The sequence below is a fragment of the Apium graveolens genome, chromosome 9, assembly GCF_009905375.1.
Source record: "Apium graveolens cultivar Ventura chromosome 9, ASM990537v1, whole genome shotgun sequence".
Taxonomy (NCBI): Eukaryota; Viridiplantae; Streptophyta; class Magnoliopsida; order Apiales; family Apiaceae; genus Apium; species Apium graveolens.
Window position 1 is genome coordinate 25123542 of NC_133655.1, and position 14066 is coordinate 25137607.

At 32.0% G+C, this 14066-nt stretch overlaps 2 long non-coding RNA genes across 3 annotated transcripts; both read right to left on the reverse strand.

Moving 5' to 3' along the window:
- Positions 1 to 8566: 8566 nt before the first annotated feature.
- Positions 8567 to 12748, reverse strand: LOC141687525 (uncharacterized). 2 transcript variants are annotated; one of them, XR_012561036.1, is made up of 6 exons: positions 12613 to 12748; positions 11528 to 11617; positions 11178 to 11257; positions 10745 to 10911; positions 10335 to 10416; positions 8567 to 9023 (listed from the first exon to the last, which is right to left on the reverse strand). It is a non-coding gene; the product is annotated as an uncharacterized LOC141687525 (long non-coding RNA). The 2 variants fall into 2 exon arrangements; XR_012561037.1 differs by lacking the exon at positions 10335 to 10416.
- A 105-nt stretch (positions 12749 to 12853) lies between these two features.
- LOC141683829 (uncharacterized) lies at positions 12854 to 13645 on the reverse strand. Its single transcript, XR_012560458.1, has 3 exons — positions 13173 to 13645; positions 13007 to 13040; positions 12854 to 12910 (listed from the first exon to the last, which is right to left on the reverse strand). It is a non-coding gene; the product is annotated as an uncharacterized LOC141683829 (long non-coding RNA).
- Positions 13646 to 14066: the final 421 nt, after the last annotated feature.

The following is a 14066-nucleotide window of genomic DNA, read 5'->3' on the forward strand; positions in this document are numbered from 1 at the left end:
AAGGCAAGAACTCAGCTAATGTTTTGCAGCAGATTGATCTCCAGTAAATCAAAATTAATTTGGTTTAATTAGAAATTAACTGAAATATGAGTTATAAATATTTCAGAAATCTCTGCATATTTATTTTTCAAATTCAAATTCAACTTGGAATTTTTCAAATTCTAAGTAAACTGCTCAGTTGTTAATTTACATTCTTAATATGTAAAATTAACACAAGGCAGAATTGTAAAAATCAAAAGTATATAGAGAACTAAGTTCTCGATAAAGTCTAATTGACTTCTCGACAAGTCATTTTAGGACATCTCGAGTGAGTTCTCGACAAGTCAATTTACTGACTTCTCGAGTGACTTCTCGATATGCTTAAAAATGACTTATCGATAAGTCATTGTAGAGTTCTCCAATAGCGTTAATTCACAGAGTTCTCTACAAGTACAATTTTTAACTTATTGATAACTCAGAACTGAAATAATTTAATTTAATAAATTATTTTGGTAAAATGCTTTTGGAAAAGTTATTCTAATTTTATTTTTACTTTATTCAAATAAAAGTTGGAATTAATTCAGTCCATTTTTGGACAAACTGGGTATTTATTTGACATCTCGATAAGTCAATTTTTAGTTCTCTATAAGAGTAATTTAAAATGACTTCTCGATATGTATTTCAATTCTTAAAAATGACTTCTCGATAAGCAAACTCCGAACGTCTATTTTTGAGTTCTTGACAAGTCATCTGCTTTTACTGTAAATACCCAGACTTCTCGATACATATTTTAACTTGGAATTTTTCAAAATTCTAAGTAAACTGCATATTTATTAATTCATATCCTAAATATATGAAGTTAATAAATAACATATCAAAAGAAGCAAAAAGTATGAAAAATGGAATAATTAAATTCATAAATTATGTTCAGGGAAATACTTTTGACATAAAATCTGTTCTAATTTTATATTGATTAAAATTCAGAACTTATCAGTCCTTTTTGGACAAACTGAGTATTTATAAGACATTTCGATAAGCTTATTTTACTTCTCTAATCAAGAACTTTAATAACTTCTCGAATATGCTAACAATGTTCAAAATGACTTCTCGAATAAATCCCAATACGTATTTCAGATTTTTCAATAAGTCATTTGCTTTTTCTATAAATACTCAGACTTATTGACACATTTACGTGCTTACGTGCATATTTTTTATCAAATGTAGAATATGTTAGTCTAATGTAAGTAGACTAGTGTATTTTATATGTGATGTTTTGAGAATACAGATAATAGTTGAATTTATTTGACTATGTGCTAATTATGTGTTTTGAATTTATTCAAAATAAATCTTTCTCCGTACGGAATATTTGATTTAATTATTGAGCTACTGGAATATCTTTTGCTGCTAGGAAGGGTTACTTTTTGTGTAAGTGTTCTTGAGTACTTGCATGGGGAATAGTTAATCTAGAAAGGCAAGTCACTTTTAACTGCCTAGGTACGCGTAAAGTGTGTTTGTGTGATTATAACACTTATTAACCGGACAACTCAAGTGTCTCTTGGTTTCTTTTCTCCTTCTATAAATTCAAATCCTTCTCTCTTTAATATTCATCACTACTTTTTCTCTCAACAAACATCCTAACTCCAAACCCTCATCTTGTTCAAATCTCTCAAATGGCCGCTTCTGTATTCTTCAAGCTAAACAATGGCGTTTATCAACCAGCCTTTCATTTGGCTGATAACAGGGTCTACTATGACCCTGTTGGGCTTCGTGTCCGCATCAGAGGGATAGTCTGCAGTCCTTTTGATGTTCCCATTGAATTTTTTGAAGAACTTTCTTGGGATGATCAAATAAATTTTCTATTTTTCGAGGGTGAAGTCTCGTTCGAATTGGAGAGACGTGCTTTGGAGGCTGAGCAGGAATGCCTTGCTGCTCTGGAGCTGCAAGAGAGAATCATTTCTCTTGCACACTCCATGTCTGGAGCGTACTAACGCAGGGCGGGGAGGATAGAAGCAGAGAAGAGGCAGAAACTAGAGTAGTTAACATTAGGGTTTAATTGTTGGAATCTAAATCATCCTGTACTTTATTTCTTTATTAATGAAAATCTTTCATCTTCTCTATTTCATAGCTGTTTGTGCCTTGTTTGCTATGTATAACGACTTGTGTATTTTTCTTTTTACTTTAATATTTAAAAGAGTACTAAAGATTTGAATAATTAAATAAAATGTGTGTATTAATTTTGGCAGCGGTTACTGATTATTATTTAATTATTTATGTTTTGTTGTTATGTGGAATTGAATTGTATGATTTATTAGTGAGTTATATGATTTTATTTCGCTTGTAAAAGTGATTTTATTGTAATTGTAATTCCATAAATACTTAGATTATTTCTAAAATTGGTTTTATAATTTTATCATCTCAATAATTATTTTTAGGACTTTATAAAATTGAGAAATCAATATTTCATTAATTATTTATTTTTAAATGATTTTCTGAGTATATTTTATTATAAAATCCATATTTAATTATGTAAGTTTTCAAAAATTATGAAACTTATATTTTATTAAGTTTATATTATTCTGAGAATTTTAAAATTATTTTGAAAATTTTCGGGATTTGTTTCACCGCGCGTCGTTTCGTTATTTGTTAAAAATCGGGTACCAAGTGTACCTTAAGAATTGTTTTAAAAATTTTAAAAATTATGTTTTTGTAAACTTCGGGAAATTTCTGAAATTTTAAGAGTATTTCAAAAATTTTCTGATATATTTAAATCGCATTCTGTTTCGTCAAAAATAAGAATTCGGGTTAAAAATCGAGCCCCTGAGTATTCAGGGATACGTGTTAACAACTTATAATAAGAAGTTAACACGTATCTAATTTTGCAGGACACGTGTTCACAACATCTTAATTCCTCCAACCTTATTCTTTTGTCTCGGCTGTTTCTTTCTTTGCCCTGTGCTCTCGGCTTCTTCTTCTCCGATTCACTTCGTTTCCTTCCCGTTTTTCTTCTTCCTTTTTCCGGTGATTCTTCGGCCTCCAGTCCCGGTAATTACTTCCGGTTATTTTGTTTTGATTTCCAGTCGATTCATTCCTGTATATATATATATGTATGCGTGATTGTGTATATGTGTGTGTGAGTTTGTGCGTGTGTGTGTGTTGGTGTGTTGGTGTGTGTGGGTGGCCGTGTTTGACCGTGCTCTGTCCGCGAGTGTGGCGCTCCGTTCTGTTCTCTGTTTGCTTGGTTTCTTTGTTGGGCCTTGCAGTTGGGTTGACTGTTGGGCTGGGCTTTGCAGTGGGCTAACTATTATAATTTTAATTCCTATTTTCTTTTTCTGCAGGAAAATAAATGATTAGTATTCATGAAATTAAAACTTTCGTTGCGGGAAATAATATTAATCGGTATAATTTATTTGGGAACTCGTATTATATCAGGCACCAATAAATTGTGCCGCTGTTGACGATGAACTTCGGTGAGTCAACGGTGGATGGTGATGACGATGTTCTGAGTCCTTAATCTTATAAATAAATAAAATGATTTATGAAAACTATTTTCGGACTTAAAATAATTAATTTCGATTGGTGTTGGGATGTACGTTGTATGAAATGGTGGAGTAATAATGTGAAGTGTTGTGATTGTTGTCGTCGATTGTAATCGATGGATAGTCTTATAAACAAAGGAGTTGCTGCCAAAATTTTCTAAAAATATATTTGTAAACGTACATAATTGTATTATACGTGTTACCCGTATTTATGTTTGGGTTATGTGGTTACGTGATTATGTGTATAATAACTTTACGAGTCGGGTTATCGGATTGGGGTAATTAGGATTTGAGGATATCAAGCATGTCGGTATAACTGAATAGGTTATTCTGTATTTGTAGGTCCCGGTCGAGTTTTCCCAGGATTAAAGTCAGTGTGAAAGCTACTTAGGGTTTTGTAAAGTGTTGCAAGGCAAGTACCCATGACCATTCTTTTATGGTTCAGTGCATATGAATAGCTAAATGTTTTACTTTCGTAATGGAACAGAAACGTTTTAAGTTGCGTATCCCCGTAGTTATAAATCACTATTTTCAAATTATTTTGGGGAGAAGTAACTTCGAAAGGTACCTATCTCGAATGGAATGATTTACGAAATGGATTTTATATGTGTGCTGGTTAAATAAATAATTTTGAAAATGAGATAGGTACAAGTGTTTTGAAAACTGGATAAAACGGTCAGATATGGGATACATTGGGGCCAGAGTAGGCCTATTGAGGTAGCGTAAGAGGCTAATTCGGTTGCGCGCACTATTAAACCGATTAGTCCAGCAGGTCAGAGACCTAGCTAGTCTCTGAGTTCCGGAACAGGTAAATGGGATGGCAGTTAGAGCCGTTTGGTGTTGATAGCCTGATCAGCTGTCTTCACATATCCGCTACGTATCTGACTGGGATTTGTGATTTATATAAGAGCATAAGTAATTGATACAACGGTTTTATAAAAGTGATTAGCATGCTAAAATTGGACTCTGGTATTTACACAGCACACTACTATGTTGCTTTGGTACAACATGCTAGTTAGTGATATCCAGTTATCTCTGATTTTCATTATAAAATGTTGATATCATGATTACAGCTCTGTTCCTATTATTGTTACACTACTACTTTTAATCTGTTATTCATATGTTGGTGCTGCTGAGCGATTATGCTCACCCTTGTAAACTGTTATGTATATCTCACAGATGCCTAGAGGACCAGTCAGACAGACCCATGTTCCCGCCCCTACTGGACCCGGCTCCTCTGAGGTAGTCTGTATCAGGCCATGAGGTCTGATGAGTTGCTGAATAAAGTTAGAGTGTGTTAGATGTTAAATAAATGGGTTATAATAATGTGAATCTGAATTATACTTGAACCTGGATCGTATCTTGGTTTGAGGTCAAGTTAGTATATTTTAATAATAATCTTGTTATTTATATTTTGGTTATTGTGTTTGGTGACGTCAACTCCTGACCCCGGGGTTGAGGCCGTCACACTATGTGTTTATAATTTAACTGATTAGTATCTTTCCTGTATTACTACATGCAACTGAAAATCTTACACTGCATATGTCAAACTAAACATCATAAAGTTACATATGTTCAATGCAATACAGGTTAAACACAATCTCTTCAAGACAACAACAGGAAACTCAGACAAATCACTCGAAGCAGGGATAACACATTTGGTTTCAATTGATGCATCAGACATATCAACGGGTAAGTAAAGTAGAATGTTACACAAAATCATTCTTGATTTTGGTTTAAAATTCCTTAACTTTTATATGTAAACATCTTTAAAAATCAAATTTTTACAAAATTCTCTGAATTTTCCTATAATTGCAAGAAACTTGTTAATTACAAGACTTCTGAGATCTATGGATCACTAAACAGGCATTTATGCTAAGCTGCAGATAATACATCTTTCACAACCCAATTGCAGTTCACCCAAGCACAACAACACAAACTCAAACACAAACACACTCAGGTGACTCTCGAACACAACCTGTTTTACAAAAGGACAGAAACCTCACAAAATATCCTTCCTTTGTTTTGTTATTTGAGAAGAGAAGGATGTAATAAGCCAAGATCCTCATGATTATCTAAAACCTACAGAATTCATGAAGGGGATACTTGTGCTTATTAAATCAGAACCACTACATGACTAGAACAACCCTTCCTGTCCAAGATGCTTACAAAGGCTATTCTGATTCATCTCCAAAGAAAGTACCAGAACTTCATCTAATACTAGTCTTCACAGAAGCTCATCAACCCTGCTATGTCATACTTAAGGAAGAATTGCTAAGGAAAACTGTCAGAAGTTCTTACAACAGCAAAGCTAAAAGAGAGTAAAGGAGATTACTCTTGGACATGCAGATGAGACTATCAAAAGATCATCACTTCCTGATCCATGTTCCACAAGAACCTATACTTCACATAGTGTAGCAGACAAGGAAGAATCTCTTGATAAACATGACACAATTGCACAAAAAATAGTGTTAACAGAAGCTCATAATTCAGACAGTGGAGTAGAGTACAGAAGAACCTGAATGTCAAAGGAATCCAACAACTCTTGAATCTCCAGCCACACAAGAACCATCACCTCAAAATGGTTATGAAGGCAGAATCATTGAGAACACTGTGAAAATTGTTGACACTGATGAAAGATGCAGCTGCATATTAATGTTAAATCAATCAACTGATTCTTCAAAATCTCACAAGGTATGAAATGCATACGCACTCTTCTAGTGAAATGAGTATGATTAGACCTATATGGATCACCCCTAATCATATGATCACAGACAACTATTCTCAGCCGCCTCTTATTTCTGTAGGTCAAATAACATTTGATCCTTTCATGTGAGGATGAGAGAAAAGATTGAGAGAAAAATAGAAAATAAGAGAGGCATGATCCTTCTTGGGAAAAGGAGAGGTAGATGAGTGTCTGGATTTAATAATCCTTGTGAGGAAACTCTGACTCTCAAAAGTCATGAGACTAGTGCAGTGAGAAGTAGTGAGACTACTTATTAAAAGAACAAAGAGTTTAGGACTTTTGATAACAAAAGACTTTTTCTGCAGGTCTAAGTAAAGTCTCCTCTTCTACTTGTTGAATTCATCACTACAGAAATCACTGAAGCTTGAAGCTGCAGATATTGTTCTAAATGGACAATGACAAAAGCTTGAACAACGTACATCTAGCTGAATCTTTCCACCTAGAGATAATGTCAAAAAGGGGGAGAATATATCTAAATACAAAAACAGTTGTTGAATGTTGCCAGTCAATAATAATATCTTCTTGATAGAGGGAGAGAAGAGTAAATCTAAATACTCTCTTCCTGACAGGGGGAGAGAAGAGTAAATCTAAATGCACTTGTGGTACAAACTTTACAAGGGAAAATCGAGTAAATCTCCATGCAATGTTGATGCAGACAATATTGAAGACATGTATAGAAGTAAAGTTTGTTAAACTCACAGAAGAAGACAAAATGGGGAGATTGACTTCTGCATTTAGCTAGAGTTTTGACATCATCAATCAGAACTTGTGCATAATTTTATAATGAACAAGTTGGGGGAGATTGTAATATATAAGTGATGATGTCAAAGATTATTGAAGATAACAATATCATTAGTGTTCCTGATCAAAGTGTGAAGCAAATCTAAATGGACATCTAATCTAAGGAGAATAATAAACTATTACATTTCATTATCTATTAAACTTGGGGTTAGTCTTGTTAACAGGCATGAATTTGTGTTAAGCAATCTTCTCACAAATTGGGGGAGATTGTTGTATATAATATGCCTATATCTCAACAAGACTAAGTCATATTGACAACCCTAAGTAAGTTATATTGTCATCTTAGTTTGTATTTGTACTTGTAACATTTTAAAGTCTGTAAAAATGTAAAGGAGTAAACTGGAGTCATTTTCCTGAAATAGTATCAAGCCTAAGGATTCTATCTGGAAGAAGATCAAGATGATCATGCCTCTGAAGAATTTTGAAGAAGCTTGGAGTTGAATAAATCTGTTTGGATAAAAATACTCCAAGTCATGATCTCTACAAGTCACATATTTAGTGTTATAGAGAAGTCATTCAAGAACTCCAAATGACTTATCGAGAAGTCAGGAAAGCTACTAGAGAAATCAGAGAGATATCGACAAGTCAAGAAGACATGAAGGTTGGAGATATCGACAAGTCATTTCTTCACTAGAGAACTCAGAGTTATCGACAAGTCTACATTATTTAGAGAACTCTGAGTTATCGATAAGTCAAAGTCCACTAGAAAACTCAGAGATATTGATAAGTCAAAATTCACTAGAGAACTCTAAGTTATCGACAAGTCAAAGTGAAAACATGATGCTGAGAGATCTCGACAAGCTAAAGTTTCATTCGAGAACTCAGAGACCTCTATAAGTCAAATTCATCAGAGCATTAGAGATCTTGATAAGTCATTATACTTATCGAGATGTCAAGACCTCTATATGCTTAATTGGAGATCTCGAGTAAAATTCTCAAAGTACAAAATCACAGACCAGTTCAATATTCAAGATTAACAATCAACAAACAATCCAAACAGCTGGATTGACAAGTCTACAAAAAGCAGCTTGAAGAATGTGCAAGATCAATGGTGAAGATTAACTGACAAAGGAAGATTGAAATAATCACATGATGCTAAAGATATGCTAAGCCAGAAATGGAAGATCTACTTTTCTATAAATAGAAATGACAAGTGACAGTTTAGAAAAGCCAATAACATGTCTTATTGTACACTATATAAACCAGTAGTTAACTGAATTATAAAGTTAACACTGGTCCTTCAGTCAGTTGTAAAAATTTAGATATAAATCTTGTAACTCTCTCAAGAAGAAGCTAAGATCTTTATCAACAAAGAGCCTAGAAATTTTGTAGCAAAACATTCTTAATTTTAATATATAATTAAGTGAGTTTTGAAGATTTGTGTTTTTTATTTTCTGCAAGCTTAATTTCTGCATGAACACATTTTACTACAAGATTTAATTTACTTTGTTCAACCATAAACATTCAAGAAAAGCCTAAAAACAGTAAAACACATTCACCCCCCTCTGTGTGTTATTCATTTCCTAACACTTTCACATCAAAACTCACTCACAAACTCCTACATTAAATTCATTTTTTATTGCATCTAGCCCATTTCATATGCACTTTCAACAACTTATCCATATACGACCTTAAAATGAATGGAATGTCTTGCTCTAGAGCCACACCTCCAGCTGCAACAAAGAAGTCTACACGGCCCGTCATGAATTCAACTGAATCCCATGTCCAAATACAAATTCCTTGTAAATATTTTAAATGGCAAAAAAAACAAATTATAGAACTTCTGTGATCAAGTCTTGGGTTATAAGTTATAGTAGGTTCTCCTCTCCGATAGTGTTTGATCATAGTGATGCATATAGATTTTAAATTTCGAGTTTGACATTCCCGTCTTCATCCAGGAAGATCGTTTTCTATACATTATATAGTGATGGTACTTCTTGCAATATATCCATACATTGTTCCTGACAAACAAAAACATTATATAAAGACAATCACGACAGGTAAATTCAGCAACATATCATGAAGATTAGAGAAAATCAAGTGCATAGTATTTATGTATTTGTTATTGGTAGGAAAATCTGGATGAATTGCAACCTTAATTTGGATAAATTGTCATAAGAAAATCTGCTACAAAATACCATCTTTTTATTTATAAACTTATTAAACTTTAAGATTACAACCTTTAGCGGAGATAAAGATTACACATCGAGATTTGACATTAATTTTATTGACTTAAATATAATTAAGAGGACGGGCTGTGAGGATGCCACCATATCAGTCCCAAAAAATACTCAATAAAGCATTAAATAGTAAATTATGCTATTTGAAAAATGCAACATTACTCTCAGCTTCAAATAATAATGTATTTTACTGCAATCTTTTTAGTATGATCGAGTAATCAACCCACCGTACTTGTAAACAGACTTGACAAATAATGATTTTAAACTGCCACAACTTGAACTTTCTAGGCATGGAGATACAACAAGAGTGCTTTAAACAACCAATTATAAACAACTTAATATTGAAAACAGAGTAATAAAGATGGATTTTAAAAGCAAATATACACTATTTAAATATATAAACTATAAATTTAGATTTACCTACACCGAACTACTAAGTATTATCCCCTAAATTTTCTTCCCCATGGGTTTGATCCAAAAATATCTTCTTTTAGTTATTATGATTTGCAGGTTTTATAAGTCCACAATTCAGGCACATGTAAATGGCATATTTTCACCAGAAGCTTATTTTTTTCCTTATAACTACCGTCATTACTATATTTCAAGTCTCTTCTTTTGTCAAACTCATTAGTTTACTTGCCACTACATAAAAATTTTAAAGTTAAGAACTCGGCCTGAGACTAAAGAAAGAAATGAACAAATAGGCGAATGTACCTGATAGTATCTACCATGGCGTAAGATGATCTCATCATGTCTAGAATTATTTGTAGAATTAATTATATCTCTATAACTATTGCGAATGTCTAGAATATATATAAAGTCAAGGTCCAACATAAAATCTAACATTTAGGAAAAATTACGGAAGATTATAACGTGCACGGCCGTCCACCAAAACGTATAATTTAATCGGAATAATATATTTAAATTAATGGAGAAACCCTAAAACTCAAGGTCAATCACACTATATTTAGTGCATATATCAATAACAAAATAGAAGTGAACTATAATACATGAATATACCTATGATAATCTTATATGCTCATTTCCGTTTAATATAATAAAAATATAAAATTTATAAAATAGAGATTATACCTAAGTTAGATTGGGTCGGTGCTTGAATGGAACCTCTACAATCCAAACTCAAAATAGGCCTCATACAAAAGATATTTGATGCCTAGTAATCAGTACAAATGTCATAATGAGTGTTCAATCTAAAGAAGTGAACTTCGACATATATTAAATTAATGAACAATAATATTAAAAGAAAAGATCATGAAAGTATTCAAAAGTGTTATAATACAGAATGAAGAATACGATGATATAACTTGATAGATTGAGATTGAGCCTTATAAATATCCGAAATCATTGACCAAAATTATATAAATTGCAAGATCAAAATCTGAATTTCGGAAAGAATCTCAATTAATTTAACACAATACTGAAGTAGTACTGTAATTGAGAGAGAGAGAGGGGGAGAGAGGGAGAGAGAGAGAGCTTGTAACCTTTTGTAGGGTTTTAAATCCTTTGAGAGCCACCTTTCTTCGATTACAAATACATCAATTACAAACTCAGGGGGATTTTCTCAGCAACCTCCGTCATTGATATATGTTGCTTGTATGTATTCAGATGGAGGAGAAGAAGATATCATGCTGAATCCTAGGTCCAATTCCTAGCAGTGATTCCAAGGCTTTTAAATATGTAATCAGGAATCAGAAATAATTTAATTCAAATTAATCAAATGGAAAGAATCATGCAAAATCTCGCGCTTGCATACCGAAAGATTTTGAACTGAAAGGTATATACATTTATTTTAGTGCATATGTCAATAACAAAATAGAAGTGAACTGTAATACATGAATAGAGCTATGATTATCTTATATGCTCATCTTTGTTTAATATAATAAAAATATAAAATTCATAAAGTAGAGATTATACCTATATTAGATTGGGTTGGTGCTTGAATGGAACCTATACAATCAAAACTCCAAATAGCTCATACAAAAGATTGTTGATGCCTGACAATCAGTACAAATATCATAACGAGTATTCAGTCTAAAGAAGTGAACTGCGACATCTATTAAATTAATGAACAATTATATGTTAAGAAAAGCTCATGAAAGTATTCAAAAGTGTTATAATACATAGTGAAGAATATGATGATATACTCATATGATCAATTCCTAGAAGTGATTGTAAGGCTTTCAAATCTGTAATCAGGAATCCGAAATAATTCAATTCAAATTAATCAAATGGAAAGAATCATGCCAAATGTCGCGCTTGCATACCGTAAGATTTTGAACTGAAAGCTATATATAGTCATAAACAAGCAGTGAAGGCAAAGTCATAATTGTCATGACTTTGCTATGGACATAAACCTGCAAAACATATGATTGTCACTTAATATAACATAAAATTTTTTTAGGAGTTTAACACTGAGTATTATATAGGCAGCATATAAACATTTACTGAAACATAAAATAAAGATCATTAAATATCGGAATCACAATGTATAGGTTTTTACAATACAACTCTTTCCCAGAACATATCTACATAGCTGCAATTTTCAGTGATGCAACCATTTTAGTCGTAGGAGATGATAAATCACTCAAAACATAATATATATGGCTGAGCAGTGAAGGGAAATGTATTAAGTATATTTTGTAAATGTACTAATGCAAGAATTATAAGCAGAGAGCCATCAACACTCTGATTAAATGTCAATGCAATGTTGGGAAATCATATTGGAGTAAAATAAAGTCATAAATAATAAATCGGTAAATGAGATATATTGTTACTCAAATAGTGGACATTGCCCAACATCTCATAGTATTAACATGTATTAAAAAAGAAACAATAGACTGTGATTAATTATATGAGTTCCGATTTGTGATGTATATAATTACTCCTAATATAATTATATGTCAATAAATTGTTAATCTCATAGTATGTTAATAAATTAAGGGTATTGTTATAAAATCATAACACCTCCTCACAATAATTATTTATAAAATAGCAAACAAAAGAATTTACGAGGGAGCAATATTTAGAATAAAAGAATTTCCTCGAAAATCCACTAAAATGCTAGAAGTGCGACTTGTGAAAATAAATTACTCTTTACCATAATTAATAAAAAAACAACTTACATGAGACCACAATTTTAAACCAAAATATTGCTTGTATGCTAACAAATTAATGAAGAAGATATACAACTCAATGTCAACCAAACTAATTCAGTGCATATGCCAATAACAAAATCGAAGTGAATTATAAAACATAAATGGACCTATGATAATTTAAATGCTCATATCCGTTTATCAATCATGTTTAAAACATAATGAAAATATAAAAATTCTTTAAATGGAGAATATACCTATATTACATTAGGTTGGTGCTTCAATAGAGCCTCTACAATCAAAACTCAAAATAGGCTTTGTACCATAGATCGTTATTCATTGATGCCTACAATCACTACAACTGTCAGAATGAGTATTCAACTTATAAAAAAGTGATATTCGACATCTATTAAATTAATGAACAAAAATACCAAATAAAAGAGCCCATAACAGTATTCGAAAGTGCTATAAGATAGAGTGAAGGATACGATGATATAACCTAATAAATTGAATCCTCAAACATGCCCAATCACTCAAAATTTTGAAGATCAACATCTGAATTATGAAAAGAATCTCAATTTAATTACACATAATACAATAACCCAATTTTTTAATGCTGCAGTTATAGAAGAGCAATTACAGAAACTATACCTAATCCTTAATTCTTCACATAATAAAATATAACCTGTAAAATAATTATGATTTTAAAATAAAGTAATCAAAATAAAGAAGTAAAATAATAATTTCATCTTTATTGCAATACATCAAACACCTGATGGGTGTACACTAAAATCATAAAACAAATCGTAAATAATACCTTTACATCTATCCCGATTATCAAAGTGTGAATACCACATAACCTTTACATCGTCTTCATCTTAGCAATCGAATGTGAACATCCATGTGAATCGAACAAAGATACATATAAATATATGTGTGTGTATATATATAACATCATGTTTAATGTATTTAATTCATATCGCAGAATACGAAATCATAAGAACTTACATGATTGTTGAATGGAAGATGCAAGATCATTCGATTTTTGATCCAAAGTCTCAATGTTTACCTGATTTGTGAAAGCACTGCATAATAATACTCCATATAGATTTATGAGAGAAAAAACCTTAGATACACATAACAGATCATCATTAACATCATCATCAGGCTGTCATGGAGAAGAATTCAAATTTAAATGGGTTAATAGCTAAGAATGCTGCATAACAGATGCGAATATAGCACAACTTGTAAGCTTTTGAAAGTAATTTAATGTTTGGGCAAGATATGAAGTCCAATGACCCGGATTTTTTATGTTGCAATTACAAGAATGACCTTAAAAAAATCAATTTATGAAGGAGCAAAAGGTAGAAAGGTAAAAAAAGATGTTTCTTCACTAGCAGGTATTAAGAAAAATAGATACTAAAAATCATACAAAGATCATTTTCTTGCATTCCTCTTAAAGCTCTAGGTTCTTATTTATGTGAGATAGAAAAGGTTGTTTGATCGGTTCGTAAAAGGAGGGTCTTCAAGTGCTTGAGACTACCTTTGTTCATTGTATCCTGGGAGACGGATGTCGCAACACCTTCAAGCACGCACGGAAGGGGTTTATCTATTTTAAGGATAACGTGGTGTTCACCTGCCTCAAACTATTTATTTTGGTATTTTGTTCTTATATTCTTAATTTCAGGTAATTTCTTAATTATACTCCATA